The sequence below is a fragment of the Scyliorhinus torazame genome, chromosome 13, assembly GCF_047496885.1.
Source record: "Scyliorhinus torazame isolate Kashiwa2021f chromosome 13, sScyTor2.1, whole genome shotgun sequence".
In the NCBI taxonomy this organism is placed as follows: Eukaryota; Metazoa; Chordata; class Chondrichthyes; order Carcharhiniformes; family Scyliorhinidae; genus Scyliorhinus; species Scyliorhinus torazame.
Genome location: NC_092719.1, coordinates 63,736,649 through 63,760,266, shown reverse-complemented (window position 1 = coordinate 63,760,266; position 23,618 = coordinate 63,736,649).

Sequence of the window (23,618 nt, the reverse complement as noted above, 5' to 3'; positions counted from 1 at the left end):
AACTCTCTTTCACTCCATAAGCTACGCTTTTCTCTAGCCCATTCATGTTGCATGATTTCTTTTTCTCTTGGAAACTGGAGCTCAAGATTTTGCACTTCCATTCCTTATTAACTTGCTTTTTTTCCTTTTCTAATTTGAACATTTTAATTTCTATTTCTTTTGCTCTTCCTATTTTTCTTTCAATTTAAGTTTTTCCATCTCAGATTCCTTCATCTGCAACTGAATTCTAGCTAAGTCAACTGAATTACTATCTGGATTCACTTTTTCTTCTTCAAATTCCAGATACTGTGTTTTTATCTCAATTCTTTCTGCTTCGTTACCCCCTGTTTTTTTAACTCCAACTTTTAGAATCCATAGAATCCCAACATTGCAAAGTCTGCACCGACCCTCTGAAAGGGCATCCTACCGAGGCCCACTCCCACACCCTATCCCCACAACCCCACCTAACCTGCATACCTTTTGATGCTCAGGAAAAATTTAGCATGGCCAATCTACCTAACCTACACACCTTTTGATGCTCAGGGGAAATTTAGCATGGCCAATCTACCTAACCTACACACCTTTTGATGCTAAGGGGAAATTTAGCATGGCCAATCCACCTAACCTGCACACCTTTTGATGCTAAGGGGAAATTTAGCATGGCCAATCCACCTAACCTGCACATCTTTGGGCTGTGAGAGAAAAACAGAGCACCTGGAGGAAACCCACACACACACAGGGAGACTGTGCAAACTCCACACAGACAGTCACCCAAGGTCAGTATTGAACCGGGGTTCTGGCAGTATGAGAAAGGAATGCTAACCATTGTGCCACCATGCTGCCCTACTAATGTAATTAACCAAGCCCTGGTTTAACGATTGCAAATGACTCAAGGATAATTCTTCACGTTCCGTAAAAGTTTTAGCAATTGGTAAAGTTATCTTATGCTTTGCAATCAGTAAAGTAAAATTCACCTGGGAAATCTTATGAAGCTTAACCTCAGCAAAAATCAACAAATATCACTCGTATTTGTCTTTGGGTTCGATATCCCTCAAGAGCCCTCAATTTATATCATGAGCTTTAGCCAAACCTCAGGTTGTGGGGGAGCAGGGGAAGGAGATCCAGTGAGGTACCAATAGCGTTTTATTTAAAGGGCTTTTCTCTTTGGAGCGGAGGAGGATGACAGGCAACTTAATAGAGGTTTATAAGATAATGAGGGGACGTTCAGAGACTATTTCCTCTGGTGGATGTAGCTATTATAAGGGGGCATAACTATAAGATTCAGGGTGGGAGATATAGGAGGGATGTCCGAGGTAGGTTCTTTACTCAGAGAGTAGTTAGGGTGTGGAATAGACTGCCTGCTGTGATAGTGGAGTCGGACACTTTAGGAACTTTCAAACGGTTATTGGATAGGCACATGGAGCTCACCAGAATGACAGAGAGTGGGATAGCTTGATCTTGGTTTCGGACAATGCTCGGCACAACATCGAGGGCCGAAGGGCCTGTTCTGTGCTGTACTGTTCTATGTTCTATGTTCTAAAGTAGATGAAATTTGACATTGAAGGTGTTTGCTGAGTGACTAAAGCCACAAGATTCCATGGGCGGCTTCTGAGTTTCAGAGACTGTGGGCGGGATTCTCCAATCCCGCGGCAGAGTGTCCAAGCCGTCGTAAACGCCGTCGCGTTTACGATGGCGTGAATGGGCCACTCCCATGACAAACTCTGGCCCTTCCAGGGGACAAGCACGGCGCTGGAGCAGTTCACGCCGCTCCAGCTGTAGATCCCGGGGCGAACTGTGCGCCGCGGGATCCGCGCATGCGCAGTTGCGCCGGCGCCAATGCGCACATGTGCAGTGGCCTCCTTCTTTGCGCCGGCCCCGACGCAACATGGCGCAGGAGTACAGGGGCCAGCGCGTAGGAAAGGAGGCCCCCAGACACAGAGGCCGGCCCACCGATTGGTGGGTCCCGATCGCGGGCCAGGCCACACCGGAGGACCCCCCGGGGCCGGAACCCCCCTCCCACCCCCACAGGCCGCCACCCGACCCTTCCACGCCGAGGTCCCGCCGGCCCAGAGCAGGTTAGAATGGCGCCGGCGGGACTTGGCTCTTTTCTTACGGCCGCTCGGCCCATCCGGGCCGGAGAATCTTGCTGTCGTTGAAGTCCACCGATTCTGTCCTGGCGTCAACACAGAGGGCGGGATTCTCCCAGCGCTGAGGCTGGGCCAGAGAATCCCCACGACCAGCGCCACGCCAACCACGCCGGCGCCAATGGCGCCGATTCTCTGCTCTGCGGAGAATTGCGTGCAGGCATTGGGGCGGCGTGGCCCGTTCGCGGGGATTCTCCGGCCCGTCCCAGGGCTGGGAGAATCCCGCCCTAGGTGTTGATGCCAGGACAGAATCGGTGGACTTCAACAACAGCAAAATTGGCGCCGGTCCCGCACCAGTTCATCAAATGTTAATGGACTAGCACTGCCGCCACCTGGAACACGATCGATTCCAATGATAAACAGGGTCGGATTCGCTGGGGTCGGTATTGGCACTCGAGAGGCTGAGGCGCATATGAGCACTCCACTCCCTACACACACTCATCCCAGCAAACAAGATGGCACAGATTGCACTGGAGCGCAGCCATCCCATTGATGGGTCAGCTGGGGTCAAAGGGTGCCTTGGGGGGTGTGGCCTGGGACACACACCCATACGGCCCATGGCATTAAGTTCACAGTGGGCAGTCAGCGGTGTGCACAGCCGCATGGCTGTCTTGCAGACTGCAGCAATAATGTCCTGTGCCCGTCCACTCCGACACCACGGCCCACCTCCTGGCCATCCCCCGCGATGCCCCCCGGCCCTGGTAGAAGCCCCATGGCCAGCGGCACAACTGTCAGCACATTATGGCAATTGGACACGTTCCGTACCCCCTTCTCTCTCCTTCACGGCGCATGTTTCCCAATTTTTGAAATCACAAGTGAAACTCTCCATTGGTAATTCCTGCTGGCGGAGGCGGAGCATCGCAGAGGCCCCGGAGAATACAGAATCATGCCCGCTAATGATATGCCAGCAGCATTTGCTGTACATGCTGAGTAGAACGCATTGACGCCGCTGTTGAGGCACTGAGGCATGGCATTCTGGCACCAGCCACGATTTTGGCATCGGCTGATGGAGAATCCCGCCCTCTATGTTTGGAGTAAACAAAAATAAGCTTTACTACAAAAGATCAGGAAAATAAAACAAATTACAATATTTATCTTATATTCAGGGTAAATATGAGGTACATGTGAATTAACAGGCAAAATGTGGTCAGACATATTCATGCATTGCGCAATAGATGAAAGATACAACCAAAACAGATACCATGGATTTCCCAACCTAGATCTTTGCGACATTGTGAGCCAACCAATCTCACTGAAACGTCTTACTCAGAAGGACTTTAATTTCCACAAGTCACTTCCGCTCGGATAGCTTTAACAACGACCCACTTGGCAGACTTTGAATTTCACCTTCTGTGGTTTCCTTCCCCTGGATCTCCTTGTGCACTCAAGCTTCACCTTTCAAGCACAATTTCAGGGGCGAAATTCTCCGTAATCGGCGCGATGTCCGCCGACCGGCGCCAAAAATGACTCAAATCAGTCGGGCATCGCTCCGCACCAAAGGTGCGGAATCCTCTGCATCTTGAGGGGCCGAGCCCTAACCTTGAGGGGCTAGGCCCAGCGCCGGACTGATTTTCGCCCCGCCAGCTGGCGGGAAAGGCCTTTGGTGCCCCGCCAGCTGGCGCGGAAATGACATTGCCGGGCGGCACATGCGCGGGAGCATCAGTGGCCGCTCACGGCATCCCCGCGCATGCGCAGTGGAGGGGGTCTCTTCCGCCTCCGCCATGGTGGAGACCGTGGCGAAGGCAGAAGGGAAAGAGTGCCCCCACGGCACAGGCCCGCCTGCGGATCGGTGGGCCCCGATCGCGGGCCAAGCCACCGTGGGGGCGCCCCCCGGGGCCAGATCGCCCCGCGCCCCCCCCAGGACCCCAGAGCCCGCCCCCGCCGCCTTGTCCCACCAGTAAGAGAGGTGGTTTAATCCACGCCGGCGGGACAGGCATTCTAGCAGCGGGACTTCGGCCCATCCGGGCCGGAGAATCGTCGGGGGGGGCCCGCCAATAGGTCAATAAGATAGGACACGACCAATGGGCAGTCAAAACACACACAGAGGTGACACTACCACAAGGGGGCTACCCATATAAAAGGACAGGGCACACATGCTCTTTCTCTTACCATAGGCGACACTCAGAGAGACAGGAGCAGATCAGGGAAGCATCACACCCACCGCATGGATTCGAGCAGACTGGTTAGTTAGTTGAGTTACTATAGTTAGATTAGCAAGAGAGTCGAACTCAAGTAGGAGAACTGTTAACGGTTCAATAAATCTTATATTGAACCAACGCCTTCGTTTGGTGTATACTTGATCAGTTAATTGCATCGTGTGCAATCCGTGTTACCCCAGGATGAACAACATGACATCTTCCTCCTCAGAGTCCTCGAAGGCTTATTCTCTACACATCTCGCTGCTGCTGACCCTGTGGACGATATAAGGGACGATGGTAATGTGAGATTTGAAACGCTTAACAGATGCTATTGCTGCTTCAAATAATAGAATGATATTCTGTATTGACAGCTGGTAGTAAAGGAAGTATTCACATATATGCATGAACCTGGAGATGATGTGATCAGTCTGCAGTGGATTCCTGCTTCTTTGACACACTTGCCACATCAATGGCCAGTTCCTCGAATCATTTCAGAACTTCCAGCTGTGCCAGCCCCCCTTCCAACTGTTGTTTTAGTCTCCTGAACGTTCATCTCCCATTTTTACCTGCACAGTGATGTACAATACCATCAACACAATGGCTCTCCCTCTCTCCAGTGGCAGATTTTCATTCACATACAATATTACAGACTTAACTCCAATCTCCTGACCAGCAGCGCCATGGTCCCTTTGCTTATGGATCATACCTTGCTCGCCCACAATGAGGAGACCTCTATATGCCCTCTCCTTGGCACTCTGGCACTGCTGACCAGAAGGCAACCTTGGTCTCTCCTGCCACTCACCTTGCCAAACCATTGAAGTGGTTTCGGCACTTTACTCAGTGTCTCCTCTGCTGCTGACCTCATGTGCCACCTCCAGCCATGCCCTGTCGGTCAATCTTGAGGGCCTCCTGTTACCACTGACTGTCTTGTGCACACTCGCTGCCTATAGGAGGACCTCCAGAAAATAGTCTGTGAAACAAAATGGGCTGGAAGGTGTGGCGGGGTGGATGCTCAGATTATTTCTCCATTTTGTGGACAACCAGCATCCTCAGTTATTGCTACCACTCACCTTTTAAACTGAACCTCTTCAAACTTGGTCCGACCAATTTCCAATGTCAGCTGATGTTAATTACGTGAATTTAGCACTTCGCATAAGAAAATTGCAGGGTGCATTTTTTGGTCAGTGTGGAACCAGGCCCAGATATCATTACGTCTTTTGTATTCTGCCCTCAGAATTGAAACCCTACCTTCAGTAACAATACACAACACCCACTACCACTCATTCAATTTTACAGGAGCTCTTTGAGATCATTGGTTGTTGACATGAGTTTAGCTGTACATTTTCAGATTGACTGATGGAGGCACTTCCCACGAGCAGAATATCTGCGTTAAGGTCAGCAACCGGTTCTAATGATATAACTTAATAATTCTGATAATTGCTCAATAATTTATTTATTTTTAAATTTAGAGTACCCAATTCATTTTTTCCAATTCAGGGGCAATTTAGCATGTTCAATCCACCTAGCCTGCACATTTTTTGGGTTGTGGGGGCAAACCCCATGCAAACATGGGGAGAATGTGCAAACTCCACACGGACAGTGACCCAGGGCCAGGATCGAACCTGGGACCTCGGCGCCATTAGGCAACACGGCTAACCCACTGCGCCATTGTGCTGCCCACATAATTGCTCAATAATAATCTTGGCAAATTGTGCATTTATTTTAAAGATGAAGTGAGAGTGGAATGAAAATAATAAATATGTAGGCCGGGATTCTCCCGCAATCGGCGGGGAGGGCCGTACCGGCGCCAAAAAGTGGCGTGAACCACTCCGGCATCAGGCCGCCCGGAGGGTGCGGAATCCTCCCCACTTTCAGGGGCTAGGCCGGCGCTGGAGGGTATGGCGCCGCGCCTACCGGCGCTGTTGGGCGTCCGCCAGCCGGCACGAGTTGCCGCATGCGCAGGGGGTGTTTCCTGCGCATGTGCAAGGGGTTTCATCTCCGTGCCAGCCATTGCAGATCCTAACAGAGGCCGGCGCGGAGGGAAAGAGTGCCCCCATGGCACATGCCCGCCCGCAGATTGGTGGGCCCCGATCGCGGGCCAGGCCACCGTGGAACCCCCCCCCCCTCCCCCCGGGGCCGGATCCCCCCGCACCCCCTGAGGACTCCACAGGCCGCCCTCCAAGCCAGGTCTCGCTGGTATGGACCTTGTCTAGTCCACACCTGCGGGACTGGCTGAAAATGGGCGGCCGCTTGGCCCATCAGGGCCCGGAGAATTGCCAGGGGTGCCCTGCCCAAAAACTGGCACCGGAGAATTTGGCAGCCGGCATTGGAGCGGTGGGGCGGGATTCACGGCACCCCCCGGCAATTCTCCGACCCGGCGGGGGGTTGGAGGATATCGCCCATAGTGTTTGTTTTTTATACAAATAACTATATTAATTAAAGCTTTTAGCACAGCCAATTAATTTCCACAGCCTCTAACACTGTGGACGGGATTCTGCGATCCTGAGGCTCAGTGTTGATGCCGTTGTGTTTCTCGATTGCGTCAACATGGCCTCAGGATCAGCAATTCTGGCCGCTACAGAGGGCCAGCATGGCACTGGAGCGACCCACGCCGCTCCAGCTGCTGATCCTGGCGTGAACTGGGCGCCGCAGGGCCCGCGCATGCGCAGTGGCACCGGCACAATTGCACGCATGCGCAGTGGCTCCCTTCTCCACGCCAGCCCCAAAGCAACATGGCGCAGGGCTACAGGGGCCGGCACGTAGGAAAGGAGGCCCCCAGCCAGAGAGGCCGGCCCGCCGATCGGTGGGCCCCGATCGCGGGCCAGGCCACATCGAAGGCCCCCCCCCCCCCGGGGTCGGACCCCCCTCACCCCCACCACAGGCTGCCCCCGGACCCTTCCACGCTGAGGTCCCGCTGGCTGCGAGCAGGTGTGAATGGCGCCGGCAGGACTCGGGTTTTTTACGACGGCCGCTCGGCCCATTCCAGGCCGAGAATCGACGGGAGGGCCCCGACCAACGCCGCACCAACCACGCTGGCCCCAATGGCGCTGATCTTCTGCTCTGCGGAGAATCGCGTCCCGACATTGGGGCGGCGTGTTGCAATTCGCGCAGGTTGCGGGGATTCCAGGGTTGATCCCAGAGTTGAGGGGATTAGATTATGACGAGAGGTTGAGTAGACTGGAACTGTACTCATTGGAGTTTAGAAGGATGCGGGGGGATCTTATTGAAACATATAAAATTATGAAGGGAATAGATCGGATAGATGCAGGCAGGTTGTTTCCACTGGTCGGGGAAAGCAGAACGAGGGGGCATAGCCTCAAAATAAGGGGAAGTAGTTTTAAGACCGAGTTTAGGAGGAACTTCTTCACCCAAAGGGTTGTGAATCTCTGGAATTCCTTGCCCAGTGAAGCAGTTGAGGCTCCTTCTTTAAACATTTTTAAGAAAAATAAAGGGATTCGGGGATATGGGGCGTCATTCTCCGCCGGCGGGAGTCTCCGTTCTGCCGGCGCCGGGGGTTTCCCGACGGCGTGGGGGTGCCCCACAATGGGAAACCCCATTGACCGGTCGGTGTTACGGAGACTCCCGCCGGCCGGTCGGCGCAGAAATGTGGCGGGGCGGGTAGGAGAATTTCGCCCATGGTGTATGGGCCGGAGAGTGGAGCTGAGTTCACAAAGATCAGCCATGATCTCATTAAATGGCGGAGCAGGCTCGAGGGGCCAGATGGCCTACTCCTGTTCCTAGTTCTTATGTTCTTATGATTCTCCGGCCCGGCCTGTGTCCCAATTGCCTGGAACTTGCCCACTAAAATGTTAACCATTTGATCCAATTGTTTGAATGCATTAACTTTGTTTCTATTTAAATTTCAGGTACCCACACCTTCTACAGGAACACAGAGGTCAATTTCTAAATTGATCCAGGATAGCGAGGTGCCTTAGACAAACAAACAGGAACATTTTATGTTCGAAAGGTGACAGAATAGGTTGAGAACATGGTTAACAAAGCATACAGCAGGACGTCCGGTGGCGGCTATGAGGGAGTAAGTCGCACATTTGGTGGCTCCCGCTCTGGCCGGGCTTTTGGACCTTTTCCCCTGACTTTTTCATGGCTTTGAATTTTGGTTTTGAAAGTGCGGACAGTTAGGCACTGGATCCACACAGTGGTGCATGGAACGGAGAACCCCAAGGGACCGTAAAGGAAGAAATAGAAAGATAAGCAAGGGCTGGGTAGAAGTGGCTGCTGAAGGTTACATGGCCGATGTTCGGACCCCTGCTGCGACGGCCCAGCCATCGATGGAGGAGCTGATGCAGGCCATCCAAGAGGGCTTTGCCAGACAGAAACAAGATTGTCTCGATCCAATAAAGGAGTCAGTCGATCGGCTGGAACGCAGGCTGGATACCCAGGATTGGACGATCCAGAAGTTGGAGAAAGCGTTGGCGGACCAGGAGGAGCACCAAGTGGTGGTCGAGCTGGAGGTGGGGATGCTGAAGGATCAGCAGAAATGACTGTTAGAAAAGGTGGAAGATCTGGAGGACAGAGCGCGCCGGCAGAATCTGAGAATTGTCGGTCTGTCTGAAGGGGCTGAGGGGGCTGATGCGGGCGCTTTTGTGGTAAATATGTTCCAGAAGCTTCTGGGGGAGGGGGCTTTTCCCCGGCCATTGGAGGTGGACAGGGCATACAGGCGATGGCGAGGAAGCCACGGCCGGGGGACCCCCCAAAGGCGATGGTGGTTCACTTCCACAGATTTTTAGATAAAGAGTGTGTCCTCCAGTGGGCCAAACGTACCAGAAGCTGCAAGTGGGGCAATAGCATATTGTGCGTCTATCAGGACATGAGCATGGAGGTGGCCAGAAGGAGGGCAGGCTTCAGGCAAGTGAAAGTGATCCTGTTTAAGAAGAAGGTGAAATTCGGGCTCCTCTACCCGGCGTGCGTTTGGGTCACACATGAGGACCAGCACCACTATTTTGAGTCGCCTGAAGAGACGATGGACTTTGCCAAGAAGAAGGGTCTGGCCCAGAACTGAGAACTTTTCGGACTTAAGCGGCAGTCTCTTTCTCTTTTCTTGAACAATGTATATATGGTTTGATTGTTACCTTTTTTCTGTTTTTGAAGTTTGGGTGAAGATGGGGGAGTAAAAGTTATTCGTTTTTTGTCGGATTTTTTGGTGTTTTGATGGGGGTGGTTGGTGTGGGCTTTTTATTTTGTATTACTTTAATTTGCACTATTGAGGGGGTTCTTTGTGGGGTCTCTGTCTGTTTTGGGTTGTGTCCTATGATATTTAGGAGATTTTTCGGTTTTGGTTTGATGAGGGAAGTGGTTTCAATGGGCGGGGGGGGAAAGGATTGGGGAACAATAGGTGGGAGACTTTTCGGCACCAGAGGTGAGGGTCACCAGGCTAGCTGGGTGAGCTAGTCTATCGAAGCACAGTGTGGGGGGGGGGGGTGTATTGGTTCAATACAGGGCTGGGGTTGGGTTATAGGGTGATGTTGCTGGGGGTGGGGAGGGGGGAGTTACTCTGCTGACGAGGGAGACAGGGAGGAGGTCGGGGGTGGGGGCTACCTGGAGGCAGGCAGATGGAGGCAGTGGTCAGAGGGGAGCTGATCTGAATCCAGGCTCATAGGGACAGGATGGATAGGGCAGAGACGAACCGACTGATCAAGGAGATCTTACGGATAGATAGGAGGTATGCGGTGACACCAGGGTGTGGAACTGTTAAGGGAATGTCGGAGGCTGCAGGCTGAGTTTGGGGTGCTGTCCACGGGCAAGGCAGTGGAGCAGCTTAGAAAGGCGAGGGGGACGTTGTATGAACATGGGGAGAAGGCCAGCAGAATGCTGGCACAGCGGTTGAGGAAGAGGGAGGCGGCCAGGGGAATTGATAAGCTGGTTGACAGAGATGGGAACCTGGTAGGGGAATCGGCTGGGCTAAACAGGGCGTTCAGGGACTTTTATAGCGGACTCTATCGCTCGGAACCCCCCATGGGGCCTGAGGAGATGAGACGCTTTCTGGACGGGCTGACTTTGCCAAGGGTGGGCAGGGAGCTGGTGGATGGGTTGGGGGCTCCGATTAGGGCCAAAGAAATATCTGAGGGCTTGAAGGCAATGCAGTCGGGTAAAGCCCCGGGGTCGGACGGGTTCCCGGTGGAATTTTGCAAGACATTTTCGGGGATATTAGGGCCGTTGCTGGTCAAGGTTCTTAACGAGGCGAGGGATAGAGGGGTGCTGCCCCCGACGATGTCACAGGTCACCATTTCGTTAATATTGAAGCGGGACAAGAACCCGGAACTGTGTGGGTCCTATCGGCCGATCTCGTTGCTTAATGTGGACGCTAGGTTGCTGGCCAAGGTGTTGGCCTCCAGGATTGGAGATTGTGTGCCAGAGGTGATTATGGAGGACCAAACGTGATTTGTCAAGGGTAGGCAGTTGGTGGCCAATATAAGAAGGCTGCTTAATGTGATTATGATGCCCCCGGAGAGAAGGGAAGTTGAGGTAGTTGTGGCCATGGATGCGGAGGAGGTGGTCGACCGGGTAGAGTGGGACTATCTATGGGAGGTGCTGGGACGGTTTGGGTTTGATAGGGGCTTTATCGACTGGGTCAGGCTGTTGTACCAGGCCCCGGAGGCTAGTGTAAGGACGAACAGGACGACCTCGGACTATTTTAGGCTGCACCGGGGGACAAGACAGGGATGTCCCCTTTCCCCATTGCTGTTTGCGTTAGCCATAGAGCCGCTGGCAATTGCTTTGAGAGCTTCAAGGGGTTGGAAAGGGCTGGTTGAGGGGGGGGGGGGGGGGGGGGGAGCATATGGTATCGCTATACGCGGATGACCTACTCCTATATGTAGCAGATCCAGGGGCAGGAATGTGGGAGATTATGGCGATTCTGGGGGAATTTGACCGGTTTTCGGGATACAAACTGAATATGACGAAGAGTGAGATGTTTGCAGTCCAGATATGAGGTCAGGAGGGTCGGCTGGGGGAGTTACCATTCAGGTTGGTGGGGGACAATTTTAGATATCTGGGGATACAAGTGGCGCGCGACTGGGGCTGGTTACACAAGTTGAACTTGTCCCGGTTGGTTGAGCAGATGAGGGGTGAGTTTCGGAGATGGGATGCGCTTCCGCTGTCACTGGCGGGGACGGTGCAGACGGTTAAGATGACAGTATTGCCGAGATTTTTATTTGTGTTCCAATGCCTCCCGATTTTCGTCCCGCGGTCCTTTTTTAAGAGGATCAACAAAATCATTTTGGGCTTTGTTTGGGCGAGTAAGTCCCCACGGGTGAAAAAGGTGATGCTCGAGAGGAATCAGGGGGAAGTGGGCTTGCCCTGCCAAAATTTTGTAATTATTACTGGGCGGCCAATATTGCGATGGTAAGGAAGTGGGTTGTGGGGACGGGGGCAGCTTGGGAGTGGATGGAGGCAGCTTCATGCAGGGGCACCAGCTTGGGGGCGCTGATAACGCACCTTTGCCGATCCCACCGGCGACATATTCCACCAGTCCCGTGGTGGTGGCGATCCTCAGGATCTGGGGTCAGTGGAGAAGGTACGTTGGTGCAGTGGGTGCATCGGTTTGATCCACAATATGTGACAACCATCGGTTCACTCCGGGGAGCCTACATGGGGGATTTCGGTATGGCAAAGAGCGGGGATTGAGAAGATGGGGGACCTGTTTCTGGAAGGGAGCTTCCCTAGCTTGAGGGCGCTGGAGGAGAAGTTTGGGCTGGCAGCAGGGAATGACTTCAGATATCTACAGGTGTGGGACTTTCTGCGCAGGCAGGTATCATCCTTCCCACTCCTGCCACGAAGCGTGATTCAAGATAGGGTAGTGTCTCGGGGCTGGGTGGGGGAGGGGAGTGTCTCGGACATCTAGAAAGAATTAATGGGGGCGGAGGAGATGCATATAGAGGAGCTGAAGTGTAAGTGGGAAGAGTAACTGCGGGGTGAGATAGAGGACGGCCTATGTGCAGAGGCATTGAGCAGGGTCAACGCGGCCGCTACATGCGCAAGGCTTAGCTTGATCCAATTTAAGGTGGTGCACCGGGCGCACATGACAGTGGCCCGGATGAGCAGATTTTTGGGGGTTGAAGACAAGTGTGTCAGATGTGCGTGTGGACCAGCGAACCATGTCCACATGTTCTGGGCATGCCCAAAACTGAGGAGTTACTGGCAGGCGTTTGCGGATGTCATGTCCAGAGTATTGAAGACAAGGGTGGAAATGAGTTCAGGGGTAGCAATTTTTGGGGTGTTGGAAAACCTGGGTGTCCAGGAGGAGAAAGAGGCAGATGTTCTGGCCTTTACCCCCTTGGTAGCCCGGCGACGGATATTACTGGCTTGGAGGGATTCTAGGCCTCCGAAGCCAGAGGCCTGGTTAACCGACATGGCGAGCTTTCCCAGCCTGGAAAAGATCAAGTTCGCCTTGAGAGGGTCGGTGTCAGGGTTCGCCCAGAGGTGGCAACCATTCATTGACTTCTTTGCGGAGAATTAATCGTCAGCAGGTGGAGGGGGGGGGTTTAGGGTAGCATAGAATAGGGAGTTAAATAGGCGGGCCTTGGAGGGCCGGATGTCGGCGGTTGCATTATGACTATTGTTCTTTGTACTCTATTTTTTATACTGTGGTTGTTTGTAATGCCAAAAATACCTCATTAAAATTGTTTGTTAAAGAAAAATAAAGTGTACAGCACCTCAGGCTTTGTTAATTGGTACATGAGAGCAAGGAGGTTATGTTAAACTGATATGGAACAATGGTTTGGCTTCAGCCAGACTATTGCATCCAGTTAAGGGTGCCAAACTTGAGGAAGGATGTGAAGGCATTAGAAAGAATGCAGAAAGGATTGGCGAGAATGGTTCCAGGAATGAGGAACTTCGGTCACTCAGATTGGAGAAATCAGGATTGTTTTCTTTGGAGAAGAGAAGGCTGAGAGATTTGATAGAGACGTATTTAAAACCACAGTGGGCCGAATGGCTTCCTTCTGTGCTAAAACAATTGTGTGATTTTGTGAAGGTTAGTTATCCAATGTAAGCTGGAGATGGATGAGGTCGCCGGGTCCCTCGTGTTTACTTGGGGAAAGTTAGACTACAAAATCAATGAGAAAGAATATAAAAATTAAAGCTAAATATAAAAAGACAGCATGAAATTAAACTTAGGACAAGGACGTAAGAAAGAGCCTGAGAGACATTTACAGATTTGTTTAAGTAAAAGTGTATAAATGAATTAATTATGACAAGCACTTGTGGAGCAAATGCAGTCCTTTCACTTGTAATTGAGAAATTGTTAAAAGGCTTAATGATATGTGTTCACTGTATGGTATGTGTTCACTGTAACAATATTACAACTAAACCTATACGGACATCTCACTGTCGTCAGTGATATTAGTGTTTTATAGGCCTGAATTTTAGTCACACAGCAGAGTTCCCAATTACATGGTTCATATCCAGGGATGATGCTGCCTTGGTCTTCTGCAGAACCCAAGGTCACATTTTATAGGGGTCAGGCAACTAATTGGTTACTATTGTGGCTGCCTTCGCTTTCAAGGATCACCACAAGGAGCTGTTGGACAATCAGAAACTGGCAGCCTAGCAGTCTCAACAGCACCACCAGGAGGCCACCAAGAAGAAAAGGAAGACAGTGAAGAATGCTGCCCTTCCAAACAGTTAAGTAGAGTCTGGGAGTGCTGGGGAAAGTCAAGCTGGCCCCAGTTGTAGGAGGAGGTTTGGTGAGAGCAGATGGTGTCGTTGCCATGGGAATGACCATTGCCACCCAGAGGACCCCTCGTATCCATTGGTGGGCCCCTCCCCACATCAAGTTTGCTGGGAGGCCATTAGGTAAAAATGCCAATGGAGGCATTCATTGATCACATCAATGGTTCAATTGGCCTCTGGACTTGGAGACTGTTCTCCACCTTCCCTGCCAGTGGTAAAATGGCACGCGAGCACCCCCACCCCTCCCATCCACCTCCCAACCCAGAGGTCTGGTAAAATCCAGTTCATAATATCAGCAGATGTGTCATTAGATGGGGCAAGCCAAGGAGCACCCTGGAGAGGTGAAACTCTAAAGTTATACATGTGCGAACCGCAGTGTTAAACCTGATGGAGGATTGTCCTGGTTGGAGACACTGAACGTCCTGTCAGCTCTTCTCGAATCAGGGACAGTATTTGAAGATGGGAAGGGCCCCTGTTGCTGATTTTCTCCTTGGTTCAATTGCTCTGTGTTATTACCTTTGCTCTCGAGTTGTTAGGTATCATAGAATTTACAGTGCAGAAGGAGGCCATTCGGCCCATCGAGTCTGCAATGGCTCTTGGAAAGAGCACCCGACCCAAGGTCAACACCTCCACCCTATCCCCATAACCCAGTAACCCCACTTAATGCCCATAACCCAGTAACCCCACCCAACATCCAGTAACCCCACCCAACACTAAGGGCAATTTTGGACACTAAGGGCAATTTATCATGGCCAATCCACCTAACCTGCACATCTTTGGACTGTGGGAGGAAACCGGAGCACCCGGAGGAAACCCACGCATATACGGGGAGGATGTGCAGACTCTGCACAGACAGTGACCCAAGCCGGAATCGAACCTGGGACCCTGGAGCTGTGAAACAATTGTGCTATCCACAATGCTACCGTGCTGCCCATTGCCCGTATCTTTATGATACCGCCACGAGGTTCAAGTCCGAGTAATGATCAATAATCCAATACACCGATTAGTAAGATTTAAATCAAAACACATTTATTATACACAGTAATCGCTACTCATGCACAAATTCTACGTCTAAGCTACTTCTACAACTAACAGGCCTATACTTAACTTTGGACTGGCTCACCAGGCCAGGGGAACAAATGGCCTTTCATTCGGGTTATGAGCCTGCGGGATTCGACGTTGGTACGGATTGGTAGCTAGGAGCGCCTATCTCGTAGCGAGCGTTGAATTAAGACTTACGATTGTTGGTCTTCACTGCACCGGTCACGGTCAATGTTGGTTCGTGTTGTTGGGTGACCCGGGCAGGAAGAAGAGCTGAAGAGGAGCTGCTGAAGAGTGAAGAGCTGAAGAGTGAAGAGAGCAATTTGAACTTGGGGCTTAACTCTTATAGTCCCCAGGGGCTTCCCGCCTTTCGGGGCGGACCCTGTACCTGGTCCCAAGTGATTGGACTTTGTCCCAATCGCTTGGTTCGATTATCTCCTTTGTGTTGGCTCCTGCTGGCGCCAAGGAGTCTGGCTTTGCTTTGTGTGTCAAAAATGTTACTTATTGTTCCCGGGGATTGCTCATCAGTATGCAGATGACTGTTACTTTGTTATGCTGATGGTCGCTGGTATCGATGTTATCTGATTTTTGCAGAGGTAGTACGTACTGCTCTTATGTAGAACAAAGATTGGTGAATCAAAGAATCAACAGAAATCTAGAAATAAATGGACCCACCCTGTAATTGTGAGCTTTGGGCTTCCAATCTCTAATTGATCTGGCAGTCAAAGTGTTCAGCATAGTAGGTATTGGAACACAGAAACAGAAGCAAGTCATTCAGCCCATCTAGTTTGTTACACTACTTGAACTGTCTTTTAACTCCATCTACCCGTCTCGGTTTCATTACTCTTAATATCCTTGCCTAACAAAAATCTAGCAACCTCAGTTTTAACATTGCCAATTCAACTAGCCCCAACAGCAATTTTTGGAAGGGAACTAGGTCCATATTTCTGCCACCTTTTGTGTGAAGAAATGCTTCCTGTAGTATTAGGATGTTAAGGGTTGAAAGGGTTAAGGTGTGGGACTGGAGAAACAGTACAGCCCACATGTTGACGTAAGAGTCACAGGACCAAGGCTCAAGCAGTGTACTAAAAGAGATAGCTGAGGACATTGTGGAGGCATTGGTGGTGATCTTTCAGGAATCACAGAAGGTAGGGAGGGTCCCAGAGGACTGGAGAGTGTAAGGTAACACCGTTGTTTAAGAAGGGAGGGAGGCAGAAGATGGGAATTTATAGACCGGTTAGCTAGCCTTTGGTCATTGGTAAGATTTTAGAGTCCATTGTTAAGATGAGATCGCGGTGTACTTGGAAGTGCACGATAAAATAGGACTGAGTCAGCATGGCTTCGTCAAGGGGAGGTCATGTCTGCCAAATCTGTTAGAGTTCTTTGGGGAGATAACAAGGAAGCCAGACAAAGGAGAACCAGTGGACGTGATTTAAATAGATTTCCAGCAGGCCTTCGACAAGGTGCTGCCAAGGTGACTGTTAAATAAGTTAAGAGCCCATTGTGTTAAGGGTAAGATCCTGGCATGGATAGAGGATTGGCTGACTGGCAGAAGACAGAGATTGGGGATAAAGGGGTCTTTTTCTGGCTGGCAGCTGGTGACAAGTGGCGTGCCTCAGGGATCGGTGCTGGAACCACAACTTTTCACAATATACATTAATGATCTGGAAGAGGGAACTGAAGGCACTGTTGCTAAGTTTGCAGATGATACAAAGATCTGCAGAGGGACAGGTAATATTGAGGAAGGAAGGGGGCTACAGAAGGGCTTGGGCAGGCTAGGAGAGTGGGCAAAGAAGTGGCAGATGGAATACAATGTGGAAAAGTGTGAGGTTGTGCACTTTGGAAGCAGGAATGGAGGCAGGGACAATTTTCTAAATGGGGAAATGCTTCAGAAATCAGAAGCACAAAAGGACTTGTGCGTCCTTGTTCAAGATTCTCTTAAGGTTAATGTGCAGGTTCAGTCGACAGTTGGGAAGGCAAAATTTCTTTGTATCTGGGTCCTTTCAATGTGGCATTAGTGGTATATGTAACATTTCACAGAATTCTGCCAGGATCTGCATTCACCAGGTAACTAATGGAATTTATCGTAGGTTTTCGGAGCTTATTAGTTTTGACACATCACCTGTGAAGATGAAGGAGAGGTCCATTGCATTCCGCAGGATTGTTGGTTTCACAAAAGTAATCGGGGCTGTCGATGGAACACATATTGCATGAAAGACGCCAAGAAATGATACTGTTTCATTCATCAACAGGAAATGGTTCAATTCTTTAAAAGCTATGATCGTGTGTGATGCACAAATGAGGATCCTCGCTGTAAATGCAAACAACCGGAGAAGTGCCCATGCCTCTTTCATCCTCGAAAACCCAATGTTACACCGGTCCATGATAACATCACCACGAATTACAGAGTGGCTACTGAATGATAAGGGATTCTCACTGAGAGAATCCCTACAATGCAGAAGGGGGCCAATTGGCCAATGGAATCTGCACTGATCCTCCGAAAGAGCACCCTACCTATGCCCACGCCCCCAACCTATCTGCGCAACCTAACCTACACATCCTTGGACACTAAGGGGCAATTTAGCATGGTCAATCCACCTAATCTGCACATCTGGAGGAATGTGGGAGGAAACTGGAGCACCCGGAGGAAACCCATGCAGACAATTGCAAACTCCAGACAGTCACCCAATGTTGGAATCGAACCCCGTTCCCTGGCGCTGTGCCATGGTGCTGTCAGCATGGCTTATGACATCATTCTGGAGGACCAACAATGAAGCACAGGAATGATTCAACCATGCACATGTAGCAACACGTCAGTTGGAGGAGAGGTCAATTGGTGCTTTGAATTCACGTGGGCAGCACGGTAGCATAGTGGTTAGCACAGTTGCTTCACAGCTCCAGGCTCCAGGTTCGATTCCCGGCCGGGTCACTGTCTATGTGGAGTCTGCACGTTCTCCCCGTGTCTGTGTTGGTGTCGGCTGGATTCTCTGGTTTCCTCCCACAGTCCAAAGATGTGCGGTTTAGGTGGATTGGCCCTGCTAAATTGCCCTTAGTATCCAAAAAAGTTAAGTGTGGGTTACGGGGATAGGGTAGATACGTGGGCTTGAGTAGGATGCTCATTGTAAGGGCCGTTGCACACTCGATAGGCCGAATGGCCTCCTTCTGCACTGTAAATTCTATGTTTTCCATTTCTGGTCAGGTCAGGGAGCACTTTACTGTATGCACCAGAAATAGTCACAAAGATTGTTGTAGTGTGTTGACCAACTTTTCCCTCAGCATAGGATTGAGCATGCACCCTGAAGATGACTTGCCACCAGAAATGGAAGAGCTAAAGGAGTGAAATATGGAGCCTGATAGCAGGTGTGCAAGCCCAGGCGCCAGGTGATGCAAGGGCAGTTCAAGACCGCTTGGCAGCTGCTGCTTTTGGACATTGAGCTTGTAAAATTGACAATTGATATGTTCACTCCCTCCCTCCTCACCTCCTGCCCAGATTCCTCCACTCCCTCCCTCTGCCTCAGCTCCCTCCTCCCCATTTACAAGAAGACAATAGAGCTGTTGTGTTTTGAAAAAATATATTTTATTGACCGCTGTGTTGAAGTGAGAAGATATATTTTATTACAAGAAATTTGGTACAGTTGAGGTAGTTATGTCATGCTGCAGCTGCTAAAGTTAAACATTAAATGTGTACATGGTTTCATAGTTCAGTATTTATAACATTAATTTTGTTAATAAATGTTTTCTATTAAACTTTGCAAACTTCTGAAAATGTTTTATTCAAACATCAAAACACAACATTTAAATATGAGATAATTATTTTTTTTAAAATAAATTTAGAGTAGTCAATTATTTTTCTTTCTCCAATTAAGGGGCAATTTAGCGTGGCCAATCCACCTAACCAGCACATCTTTGGGTTGTGGGGGTGAAACCCACGCAAACGTGGGGAGAATGTGCAAACTCCACACGGACAGTGACCCAGGGCCTGGAATTCGAACCCGGATCCTTAGCACCGCAGTCCCAAAGCTGACCACTGCGCCACATGCCGCCATAAATATGAGTTAATTATAGCAAATAACATAATTGAGGTAAACAAGACAGAAATATAATAATTATTAACACAAATCAAAAAGAAAATCAGGGGAGGGATTCTCCGGCCTTGCAGCCCCAGGTCTCTCAGTGGTGGGAGGCAGCACGCCATTCGCTGGTGCCGGGATTCTCTGTTACCTCTGCTGTCAATGGGACTTCCCATTGAAGCCACCCCATGCCGCCGGGAAACGTGTGGACAGGGGTGCATTGCCAGGGGGATCAAAGAATCCCACCTCCAGCGAACAGCTGGAGAATTCTGGTTCAGATGTTACAATACACACATCTTACATCAAGTTGGTGGCAAACTGCCACTTTCTTAATTATCTATTGAAGATGCTAATCTTGCCATCTCAGCAGCTCAGTCTACTGTAACAAAACGTCCTTTCACTGAAATGAAATGTAATTTTGCTGTGTCACCAGCTCATGCACTTGCTGAGAAGTCTGCATGTGCCGAGCATTGACCTCAGCGACTCTTTGGAGCTGCTGGGAGACTTTAGTTAACGATTCATCTTGGGTCCTTGTGCTGACCTCAAAACACCCAGACACTTTCGTTACAACGTCACACATTTGTCGAATGAGCAAGTCATCAGTGACATCTGTCCGATTTGCAAATTGCCGTTCAGGAAGTGCAGGGCCTTCCACTGTCAATGCCGAAGGCTCCTCACCTCCTGAAGGCTCTGAATGCTCTTCCTCCGACACAGCAGTCAAGTTATCGGAGGCCTCCCTGTCCTCCACCACTCTATCTCCCTAAACACCACAGTCAAAGTCTGAAATATCAGCCTGCTGCAAGGCCTCAGCCTCCTCTGCTGCAGCTTGAGCACTGCACTGCTACGATGCACTCGCTTCCATCAAATCTCGTGCAGGCATCGCTGCTGCTGCATAATAGTCACTTACATTCTGCTCTGTTGTCACCACGCCACCAGTGAAGGTTAAAGAATACACAATTATTTTTGCATCAAAATAACTGTCATCCTGAGAATATGATCAATTAACTTCTTACTTGACTTATCCCCAAATCTCCAGCACTCCTTGCTATGAGCTTTGACAGACCAAATGATAGCCAAGCAGGGGCTGTTTAGCACAGGGCTAAATCGCTGGCTTTGAAATCAGACCAAGGCAGGCGAGCAGCACGGTTCAATTCCCGTAACAGCCTCCCCGAATAGGAGCCGGAATGTGGCGACTAGGGGCTTTTCACAGTAACTTCATTTGAAGCCTACTTGTGACAATAAGTGATTTTCATTCATTTCATTCATTCATTCCTGTGGGGGGAGCTTCTTCCATTATAACACAAGACCAGGTCAGAACCATCTCCAAGGAAATAGCATTTTATGGCACGTAAGAAGGTTTTGAAAGAGACAGTCTCATTTACATTGCATATCTTTTATCAAAGCAGCCCCAAATGTGTACTGTTTTTCTGAGACCTTCTTAACTTTTGCATGCAAATTTACGTTTTAACAATTAATTTACTACTCTGGCTGAACGGAATAAATGTTTAAGTTTCCTTCTGGGCTGTCCTGGGCACGTCACAGCTGCTGACAGAATTTCCGATACTTGCTTCCGAGCCACTGATTGAACTTTCCTAGGAGGCTTAGGTTTTCCACGGCCTAGAATTTGAGCTTTCCTCTGTTCCACCTGATGCAGTGAGGTACCCAGGTCGTTGCCCATGAGGTGCTGACTTCTCGGGCAGGATTCTCCACCCCGCCAGCCCCGTTGTCCTGCACGGCACGCCCCCGCCAGCAGCAGGATTCTCCATTCCCGAATCGGCCAATGGGGTTTTCCATTGTGGTCACCCCACCCCATCAGGAAACCCGCAGATGTGGGTGCACTGCTGACAAAATGGAGGATCCTGCAGTCGGAGAATCCCGCTTCTCTTCTTCACAACCAAATTCTCAGTTGTCATATTTTGACATAAAGTATTCAAACATTTTTAAGCATGTGACACGTAAAGTCTCGAACAGCTATGTGGATACTGTCGGGGGAAATAGCCTATCAGGGGAAAACAGCAGCAGCCAGAGCAGTGGTACCACGGCTGGCTCTGATGTTCAGCAGGGAGGGTCAAAGCGCAGAAGAGCAATAGTCATAGGGGACTCTATAGTCAGGGGCACAGATAGTCGCTTCTGTGGATGTGAAAGAGACTCCAGGATGGTATGTTGCCTCCCTGGTGCCAGGGTCCAGGATGTCTCAGAACGGGTAGCGGGTATCCTGAAGGGGGAGGGCAAACAGGCAGAGGTTGTGGTACATATTGGTACTAACAACATAGGCAGTAAGGGGGATGAGGTCCTGCAGCAGGAGTTCAGGGAGCTAGGCAGAAAGTTAAACGACAGAACCTCAAGGGTTGTAACCTCGGGATTATTCCCTGTGCCACGTGCCAGTGAGGCTAGAAATAGGAAGATAGAGCAGCTAAACACGTGGCTAAACAGCTGGTGTAGGAGGGTGGGTTTCAGTTATCTGGACCACTGGGAGCTCTTCCGGGGCAGATGTGACCTGTATAAGAAGGACGGGTTGCATCTAAACTGGAGAGGCATAAATATCCTGGCTGCGAGGGTTGCTAGTGTCACACGGGAGGGTTTAAACTAGTAGGCAGGGGGGTGGGCCCTGGAGAAATAGGTCAGAAGGTGAAAAAATTGAGGAAGAACTAGGAAATAGGGCCACTATGGCTCTGAGGAACAGCAGACAGGGAGATGTTGCTGAAAACAGCGGGACTGGTGGCCTGAAGTGCAGATGTTTTAATGCAAGAAGTATAACAGGTAAGGCAGATGAACTTAGAGCTTGGATTCGTACTTGGAACTGTGATGTTGTTGCTATTACAGAGACCTGGTTGAGGGAAGGACAGAATCGGCAGCTAAACATTCCAGGATTTAGATATTTCAGGCGGGATAGAGGGGGAGGTAAAAGGGGTGGAGGAGTAGCGCTACTGGTTAGGGAGAATATCACAGCTGTACTGCGGGAGGACACCTCACAGGGTTGCGAGTCTATATGGGTAGAGATCAGGAATAAGAAGGGTGCAGTCACAATGTTGGTGGTTTACTACAGGCCACCCAACAGCCAGTGGGAGATAGAGGAGCAGATAGGTAGACAGATTTGGGAAATGGGTAAAAAAAACAGGGTTGGTGTGGTGGGAGACTTTAACTGCCACAATATTGACTGGGACTCACTTAGTGCTAGGGGCTTGGACGGGGCAGAGTTTGTAAGGAGCATCCAGGAGGGCTGCTTAAAACAATATGTAGATAGTCCAACTAGGGAAGGGGCTGTACTGAACCTGGTATTGGGGAATGAGCCCGGCCAGGTGGTAAAAGTTTCAGTAGGGTAGCATTTCCGGAACAGTGACCACAATTCAGTAAGTTTTAAAGTGCTGGTGAACAAGGATAAGAGTGGCCCTCGGGTGAATGTGCTAAATTGGGGGAAGGCTAATTATAACAATATCAGGCGGAAACTGAAGAACATAGATTGGGGGCGGATGTTTGAGGGTAAATCAACATCTGACATGTGGGAGAATCTCAAATTCTCAAAATCTCAAAATGTGGGCAGCACGGTAGCACAAGTGGATAGCACTGTGGCTTCACAGCGCCAGGGTCCCAGGTTCGATTCCCCGCTGGGTCACTGTCTGTGCGGAGTCTGCACGTTCTCCCCGTGTCTGCGTGGGTTTCCTCCGGGTGCTCCGGTTTCCTCCCACAGTCCAAAGACGTGCAGGTTAGGTGGATTGGCCATGCTAAAAAAAAAATTGCCCGTAGTGTCCATAAGGGTTGGGAGGGGTTATTGGGTTGCGGGGATAGGGTGGAAGTGAGGGATTAATGTGGGTCGGTGCAGACTCGATGGGCCGAATGGCCTCCTTCTGCACTGTATGTTCTATGTAATCTATGTAATGTCAATTGAAAGGAATTCAGTACCGGCATGTTCCTGTGAGGAAGAAGGATAAATATGGTAAATTCCACGATCCTTGGATAACGAGGGATATTGTAGGCCTCGTCAAAAAGAGAAAGGAGGCAAATGACAGGGCTAGAAGGCTGGGAACAGACAAAGTCTTTGTGGAATATAAGGAAAGTAGGAAGGAACTTAAGCAAGTAGTCAGGAGAGCTAAAAGGGGTCATGAAAAGTCATTGGCAAATAGGGTTAAGGAAAATCCCAAGGCTTTTTACACGTACATAAAAAGCAAGAGGGTAGCCAGGGAAAGGGTTGGCCCACTGAAGGGCAGGGGAGGGAATCTATGTGTGGAGCCAGAGGAAATGGGCGAGGTACTAAATGAATGCTTTGCATCAGTCACCAAAGAGAAGGAATTGGTAGATGTTGAGTCTGGCGAAGGGTGTGTAGATAGCCTGGGTCACATTGAGATCCAAAAAGATGAGGGGCGCTATTCTCCCCCCCACGCTGGGTGGGAGAATTGCCGGGGCACCGCGCAAATCGCGCCACGCCGCCCCGACCTCCGCACGCGATTCTCCCACCCCCCGGAAACCAGCGGCGCGCGATTCACACCAGGCCGCTCGGAGAACTGGCGAGTGGCGATTCTTCCCGCCGATGCCGTCCATCCCTGGTCGCTGCCGGTGGG